Source organism: Vigna umbellata, chromosome 10 (assembly GCF_029865625.1).
Source record: "Vigna umbellata cultivar VRB3 chromosome 10, Vumbellata_1.0, whole genome shotgun sequence".
NCBI lineage: Eukaryota > Viridiplantae > Streptophyta > Magnoliopsida > Fabales > Fabaceae > Vigna > Vigna umbellata.
The window spans coordinates 18,804,600-18,813,821 of record NC_142174.1 but is presented as its reverse complement, the minus strand read 5'-3'; the positions used below and the strand labels follow the sequence as shown (position 1 = coordinate 18,813,821).

At 30.9% G+C, this 9,222-nt stretch overlaps 1 long non-coding RNA gene across 1 annotated transcript; it reads left to right on the top strand.

Moving 5' to 3' along the window:
- The first annotated feature begins 5,110 nt into the window (after positions 1 to 5,110).
- LOC148192088 (uncharacterized) lies at positions 5,111 to 7,828 on the top strand. Its single transcript, XR_015782683.1, has 2 exons — positions 5,111 to 5,401; positions 7,602 to 7,828. It is a non-coding gene; the product is annotated as an uncharacterized LOC148192088 (long non-coding RNA).
- The last annotated feature ends 1,394 nt before the right edge of the window (positions 7,829 to 9,222 follow it).

Below are 9,222 nucleotides of genomic sequence, written 5' to 3'. Positions count from 1 at the left end.
AATGAACTGACTCTCGTGAGTTCAAACCAATACTTCAAGGAATAAACCGAGGGTGGAGGCTCTAGGCCAAATACATCAAGGGTAGACACATCAAGACGTTAACGAATCATATTTAGAATAGTTCTCATACTGAAATCCACTGCCAGTCAATGACCGAACATGGTAAGGGAAAATTCTACTCAAGTTGGACGTACGCTCTTTCATAAAGACTAATTTTTCAAGGAATGAGTGTGAGCGCTCAGTATAAGACCGAGCACCACTTAGAGCGAGCGCTAGGTGTAAGACTGAGCACTTATTCGTACGAGCGCTTGGTATAAGACCGAGCACCAATAACCTTAAAATACCAGATTTTGATAAATATAATTAAAGGCTGTCGACATAACATTTACGAACGGCGAAAGTATACTATAACATATATATATATAAAGGAATGGAGTTTATCAAGGGATACCCAGATACGACTGTGCTTGGCCGAACGCTCAAGCATAGTATTTTAACACGAGGACGCTCGTCCTCAACTAGGGTTCTATCCAAATGAAAGAATCCCATTTTAACTATTTTCACCAGGAAAACCGAACGGTCAAGGACCGTTCAGCAACGAACGTATATTATCATTGGGAAGGTTCATATTCAGTTTTCATTTACATTCCAGTTCATTTATCATCATACAGTTTCATAATTCCATTCGTTCATATCAACATCAACTTTCACATTTCATACAACCCATATCATGTAATTTCATATATTTCATTCCCACTCATAAATCAACGAACGTTCATGCCATTCAATCACATCAAACATCATGCATTATACTCATGTAGTAAAATAACGAACGTTCATACAAAGCACAACATACGAATTAAATCAAATAAGCTTCCCTTACCTGGATACGTGATTTGTAAATTCTAAATGTAGGTCCTTGGTTCGTCCGACTACAACTTTCTACCCTCAACGATCAACAATTCTCCAAACTAAACCGAACAACATAAAGAACCAAAAATAACTTAAACTATACCCCTGCATGCAACCAGAACTTGGTTTGCATGTAATAAAAGAACGAACGACTAAGGGGAGAAAACTTACCGGCTCAAACTTGAAACTTGTTCGGTTCAAGATGAAGCTTGGGTCGTCGGGAACACTTCTACGGTTTCTGAATGATGATCGGAGAAGAGGAAAGGTTAGTTTCCTTAGAGAGAAGGTAGGAATTCTAGTGAGAAGGAGGAGAAAATGAAAGATCAGATTTTTGGAAGATGAAGGGTGCATGCAGAGAGAGTGGGAAGAAGGTTTCAGAAAAATCATTTTTCTTCCCACGTAAAACGAGCGTCCGCTCTCCTGCTGACACCTGCATTCTACTATCTGATTTCAAATCCTCGTTTCTTGACACTTGGCGTCAGCGCAGAGGGGTTTTGGGTGCGTTTTAATGAGATTAGACAGGTGGGTTTTGGGTTAAATTTCCGAGGTCTGACATTCCCCAAACAGATATTTGATTAACTTTAACTTTAATCTTAAATATCATTGGATTAAAAATATTATTTACATTTATTTCTTATTAATAACTTAAATAAATTTAAATCTACTTTAACAAAATTATAAAATGACACATCTATAAACCTATACATTTGGTATGTCAATTAAACATCATCATAAAAGAATGTTCATTGAGAAATTTGTCAATAATCCTTTTATAATGAAAACTCTTCTAAATAACAAATAATAAATAGTTCAATTCTTTCTATAAATAAAATTAGCTTTCAATAAAGTAATTATAAAGTTGTCAAAATGAATTATCTGGTCTAACCTAGCCCATTATAGATTGATTACTCCGTGACTCAATCATACTCAACTCACTTATTAACAAGTTCAAAAAATTTTAAACTTGACCTAACTCACCACAGGTTGGTGAGTTAAACGAGTTAACTCACTTAATTACAATTTTTTTTCTTCAATTCCAAAAATAAATTATTATTTTTAATTAAAATCTAAATAAAGTTCAATCCAAATATAATAAAAAACTATGTTAAACTCCAAATACAATCCAAAATTACAAAAATATTATACAATCTAGATACATTTAGATATAGGAGAACATTTAGGTTTTCATTTTTTTAATACAATTTAATATTTAAAATTTATGAGTGGGTTGGTGAGCCAAATCGACTCATCACGCGTTTAACCTGGGTGGACGAGTTCTTAGTTGGTTGAGTTCATTTTTCACCCGTGTCAAAATTTACAATTTTTTTAATCAAATCCTTCTCGAATATGTGATGTACCGAGTTAATTTTAGCCTATTTTGAAAATTCTATATAATTGCGAGATATTATTAAAAATAATATATAATTAGTGTAATATAGTATTTCGTGAAATTTAATGTATTGAAAAGTTGTGATAGTATTGGGCAAGTTGGATGGTAGGATATTTGTATCATCTACTCATAATTTTATTTTATTTTTGTGTGGATAACTATGTATATATGGACCAATACTTATTTAGCGAGTTTTTTATTTTTACAAATATTTCATTGAATTTTAATTGGTTTGTCATCCCTGGTTAAAAAAGACTAAACAAATTAAGACTTTGTGGATGATGGATGGACCACTAAGGTTGGTACTATCAAGTAAAGAGTGAAAGGGAGAGAATAAGACAATTGTGAAGAAAATCAAATTCACAATTCATATTATTATAATATATTGATTTTGATTGGTGCTGAGCCCAGCAGATATTGGGTTTGGGCATTTTGTCTGTTCTTTTTTTTGCACCCCTGGTTGGTTGCTGTTCAAACCCCCCAATACGAAAATTCGAATAATAATAGTACGAGAAACGCATGGAATTGTTGGCATTGAAAAGTGAAGAACAATGGGAGCAAATTATTAGTCATAAGAATTTTATTATTTGCTAGGATAGTGGTTATTTAGATTACTATTTCAGTATAAATGACAACAAATGCTAAATAACATTAGTTAAAATATAAATTAAATGATAGAATTCAAGAAATAACAGCCTAATGAATGATAATTAGACAAAATAGTGAATATAGTTAGTTACCCTTCTAATCTTACTCAGTTTTTAAGTACTAGTTGGCCCATTTTAATTGTTCTTGGGTAATTTCTTTTTGAACCACATAGCTTTTAAGTACACCTCCATGAAAGTGGTTAAAAGACCAAACTACCCTCTTCCAAGTGATGCCGCGACCATCCTTTTGTCGTTGCTGCTACACTTGTTTCTTTGTTGTGTTATAAATGGACCAAAGAAGAAAGTATTCCAGATTGATTTTTGGATCGTACAATAAGAAATTTACGTTTTACAGAAAAAGAGGTTTCCAAATTGTATAATATGAACTAAAAAATAACTGTCAAATTGAACAATCTAAAAATAAAAAATAATGCAATTCAGAAGCATTTTTTAATGCAAAAAATATTTTTTGAATTGCTCAATTTAAAAATAAAAAAAAAATGTTTGGATTGCACCATCTGAAAATTAAAAATGACTTACAGATTGTAAACTAAAAAAATATGGCAATTTTTTTATTATATAACTTAGAAGTCCTTTTTAAGGATTAAATGCAAATTCTTATATTAATGAAGTTGCAGAAAGAAGATATGGGAATGGAAAAAGAAATTCCCTTAATTTTGATCTAATTTCCATTCATTTTACTCCCTCCACTAGAGGTGTCATTTGAGCCCCTAGCCCATGGGTTGACCCTAACCCCTTCTAAAATCAAGCCCCAATTTTCTAACCCCCTTAATAGGGGGCTTTTTAAAAGCCCCAACCCCTAAAGCCCCACATAAAGTGGGCTGGGGTAGGGTTAGGATGGGGCTAGCCCCCAAACTAAATTAATTCACTTTTAATGTTTTTTTAGTTATTTCTTTTATTTACTTTACAAGTTTAATAATTTTCAAAATTTACATGATATTTAATATCTTTTTAATTAAATATAAATGTATAAATATTGATTTTATTAAAACTTATTTAAAATGATTTTTTAATTATAATTATATTTTAAATATATAATTTTATTATTTTGGAAAGTTAAAAAAGAAAATTTTTATTATTATTTTTATTTAAAAGAAAATGAAAAATATTTCAAAAAATAAATTATAAAAGTAACAGTTGAAAATTCGATTTTTCAATAATCGAATTCTAATATCTATATAAATATTTGAAATATTAATTATGGATAGATTTTAAATTCAAATCTACTGATTGGATAAATTTTTAATATGGGTGTAAAATTTTTATTTTTTATAGTTTGTCATATAAAATTCTTTTGTTGAATGTTTTGTATAGATATATATACATTAAAAAATTAAACCACAAACTTTGTAAAGTTTAAAATTAATTTCACGTAATAAAAGAACTAACTTTTTAGTGAAAATCCTTATTAGGCAAAATTCTTATAAATATCATATATGTTAGTATACAAGATCTAGATGTAATCCTAGTGGTTATAAAATAATATTTTTTTTCTAACCTTTTAGATTAAATTAATATTTTAAAATCATACTTATCTTTATCCAACAAAGATCGTTTTTATTGAATTATTTATCATAATTGAGCCGATTGTAATAAAAAATAATTAAATAATAGATACAATATTTTTAAATAAATATAATGTTATAATTTATAATACTAAAATTAAAATTATTATTGTATTTAATTATTAATGTAAGACCTGTGTAAAATAAAAATATACTTTTATTTTACTATATTTTGTGTTACTAGATAATTAATTATGATATGTTTGTGTAATGAAAATATTAAGAAAGTGAATAAAATAAATTAATTAGAACTAATGTTATCTTAATTTTAGAAAATTGTTTGAAAGAATGGTTGAGTAATGTTTCCTAGTTGTTTTATTTTCATTGGTGGGGAGGTGTGGGTCTTATAGTGATAAAATAAAATAAAGGTGAGAAGGCTTTGTTGGGTAGAGCACGTGAAAGTGTAAGAGGCTTGGAGGGAATTTTCTAAAGTTTTTATGCTTTTGGCTTTTCATATTTTTGATAGGAGAGAGAGCATAGATTGGTACTTGTGTTTCCTCTTTTTGCATAATTTGCGTTTCTGAAGGTGACATTGTCGACAATAGGTGTTGAAATATTTTTTCCATAGCTTGGCTTCTTTTGTTTTGTAGGGCTTTGGATAGATTATAGAGTTAAGTAGGAAATATATAGTTAAGCTACATGGTGCATATTAAAATCGTGAAAATTGACTTAGAGGAGAACCCTACCATTTTCTTATATAAACTCTAATCTATGTGAGAGAGTAGAGGAATACACAAATACTATGCTAAATCATAGGTTGGGAGTGTAGTTTTGAATTGTGGGAAGCACTGCTACGCAAGGAAAGGAAGCCATCTTGGTCTTTGCTTTGAACCTCAAAGGGTTGTGGAAACTCACTGGAACTAGAGGTAAGGGGGGAAACTAGGATTTCATATAACTGTATGTATGCATGTTGGGGTAGTTAAAAACTAGACTATATATATGTATGTTTGATGGTGCATGTATAGATGTATGTTGGGCTGTTACGTGAAGGAACTTAACCATGCTTGTTTTGAAACTTATGCATGTTGATAAGATGTGCATGTTTTGGTTCTTTTGGGATGTTGCAGGTATGTGTTTATTCTTATGAGTATGTTTAAGCCATGGTTGTATTCTTTCCTTATACTCTTTACTTTACATAAAATGAGAGAGGGGTTGTTGAGGGGCACATTTCTACACCCTTTAACCAAGAGTGTTGTGGGTAAGTGGTTTGAGTTTTCTCTTGCAGGTAGAGGAAGAGAATGAGTGTGTGTGTGTTTTTGTCTTGTATTTGTGTGCAAAGTAAGAAGAAGTGAAAATAAGGGAATAGGGGTTGTTTGGTTGTATAGGTTTTACGTAAGGTGGAATAATGAGAGATGGAGAGTTTGCATGGTGACTTTATGTGAAACCAAAAGAGATTGTTTTATGTGCATGTGAGTGACAAAAGTGAGGAGGAAAACAAAAAGAATGGTTTAGGTTTAGTTGGAGAAAGAGGAGATGATGAAGAGTAAGAGTGGTAGTTGTGGGTTAGAGGTTTCTAAGTGTAGTTTTGGAGAAGTTGAAGTTGTGTGGGAAGAATGAACTAAAAGGAAAAGAAAGGGAGGGGTACATGTTTTACGTAAAGTGGTGAGGTTTTGATATTAAAATGGAAGAAGGGGTTGGTAAGAGATGGGTCTTTGAAATCAAGTGAAAACAAAGTGAATGTATGTGCATGAAGAATCTATATTCCAGTAGTATGTGAGAGAGTAGATATGTGAGGGAGAGACCCTTGGTTTTAGAAAGTGTGGATTTGGGGTTGTTTGAAAAAGTGAAATAAAATAGTAGAAAGAAATGGGTGTTACAGAGTAGGGAGAGTGATGAATAAATGGAGTTAAATGTTGGGGTAGTTAAAAAAAAAAAGAGAGAGACAAAAGATGGGTTACATGATTTACGTAAAGATGGTGAGAGAAGAAAGTATAATGTTTGGGGAATTGGTTTTAAAAAAAAAAAAAAAAAAAAAGGAAGAAGTTTATTACGTAACAAGAGAGAGAAAAGAAGTGAAGTTTAGGAATTTAGATGGACCCGCGTAGGCCCCACCATGGAGAAATAATGTTTTATTTTATTTTAAATTATAGGGGGGTGAACATAGGAAAATAAGGGGGTGTTGTAGAAATGTTGGAATATGGGTTGGACTGTGAACTTAGTAATTCCAGTGGTGCATCTGAAATTTTATCTTGGTAGACAGGGTGTGAATCCAGTAATTTTAAGGGGTACTTCAGAAATTCTGTCTTAGTGGATAGAGATGTGAACTTCGTAATTATAGGGGGTGTGTCAGAAAATCTGTCTTAATAGATAGAGGTGTGGACTCCGTCGGTCAGGGTGTGCCCAGAAATTCTGTTTTGAAGACAGGGGTGTGAACTTAGCAATTTCAAGGGGTGCGCCAGTAAAAAAAAAAAAAAAAAAAAAAAAAAAAAAAAAAAAAAAAAACTCTCTTTTAAACAATTTTTGAGAATTGTTGGTTAATTTCTTTGGTATTATTTTAAAACAATTATTGAGAATTGTTGGTTATTATCTTGGTCTATTGTTGGTTTATTTATACATGTTATTGAGAATATGTATGAATTCGTGATTGAGCACGTTTATTTGGAGGAGGTACATACACTATGTTATTTACTTGTAACTCCGTTTGTCTTTTGAGCATTTTTGCTAGTCTCGCGTGAGACTGAGATTCGAGTGTCACCTTCTTCTGCGCGAGAAGGTGAATGTCTCGCCCAATGACTTCGGCTCGTGTTGAGTATAGTGCATCGTTACGCGTAGTATCGATGTTTTTACTCGTTAGTCCTTGAGGAGTCGGGGAGATAGGTCTGAAGTCGCGATGGAAGACGGCTCGAGTCGCCTGTTATTGAGAGCAGGTTATGACGACGAATTACAAGTAAACGACATTGTTTATGAAAGACTAGTCTGCAGTATCATGTGTGTCGATTTATATTAAATCATGGAAATTATATAGTTTATATGTAATGTGTTTATGATGTGATATTTCTGGTTTCTCACCCTGAAATGTTGTGGTTGTGGTTTCCACCTACGATGATCGTACTTGTACGGGAGTAGATGGTATTGCAGATAAAGCTGGAATGGAATAGCTCTTCGAGAGAGAGACGGGAATAAAACTTATTGGGATTTTTATAATGTTTTCTTATTTATGTTCGTTTGATTTTGTTATTTTAAGAAACAATTAAGATTCGGTTTGATGTAATGTATGAACTTATGATGTGTGTATGGTTTGTTTATGTGTGGTATATTTTAAGAAAAAAAAAAATAAACACTTTCATAAGATTCATGCTTCAAGGTTATTATTATTATTATTATTATTATTAATATATCCTATAAGGGGTGTTACAATTAACATATAAAATAAATAAAAATTATAAAAATTATAATAATAAATAAATTACATCAATGTCTCTTAATAAGAAACTAATAAAAAAGACAAATGAATATAATATAAAATATATGAAAAAGACATAAAAATATATAAATTGATGTAAATGACTAAATAATACGTTTCATAAAATTTTTTTTAAAAGAATTATATAACTTTGTAAATAATAAATATTAATTTTATTAAATTTGGAAAATTTAAAAAGTTAAAAAGTTATTAAGTCAAAATTTTAACATGTTTTACACCAATTAAAAATAATGTAATTTTGATCACAAATCTTAATCGAATGATATTGATTTAAACTAGTGATAAAATAGATTACCATCTATAAATAAATTCGTTAGTCCATCAAAATTTTACATATTAAATTAAATTTTTTAACTTTTAAACCTATTTTATGTGGATATCTCTGAACCGTCAAATTTACAAACCAAAATTAAGATGAAAAAATTATCAAAACAAAATTTGGAAATTAAGGAATAATTGTATAAAAGCATTATTATTAAACTAATTAATATAGAAACAGTTATGAAGTAGAAAATTAATTTTATTGATAAAAAATATAATTATACATGAATCAATTATGGTTATAAGTTATTACTAACAAAGATAAAATGAAAGCTGGATAAAAAATACATATGATTTGTGATTACTTGTATGATGATATTATGTTTTTAGACGTTAAATTTTGTAAAAAGGAAAGCCCATGGGCTGGCCCTGGCCTATAGGACTTTAGGGGTTTTTAGCCCTGTGGGCTTTTCTAATAAAGAGTTTTTTTGGCCCTGTGGGCTTTTTTGGCCCCAACCCACATGGGCTAGGGCCAAATCTTATTAAAGGGGCTCATTTGACAGCTCTACCCTCCACCACCACAACTTGCTTCCTCCACCACCTCATTCCCCTTTTACCCTTTTCTTTATTTTTTTCATTCCTATTTTATCCTTATTAAAATTTTAGAGTTAATATTATTTAAAATCTCACGTGGACATTCATTCTCTTTATCATTCTTTCCTCTTTCTCTTTATTATTTTTCTCAGGTTGTCTCTTACGTTCCACTACCCTTGGGTTGTCTCTCATGTTCCACTTCTTCTCTTTTATAGAATTGTGACGTGAGAGTGTGGTGAACTTTGTGTTTAGTAAGATTAAAAGTGAGGAAAGCAATTCATCTTCAGCCGTGAGTGTGGTGGTGCTTCAAGGTGCTGGTTTAGAGGCGTGAAAGGTTCAGAGGCGTCAAGGTGCGTAATAAAACCCTAAAATATAAACCGTATAATCTTTAAACGGATATGAGCATCC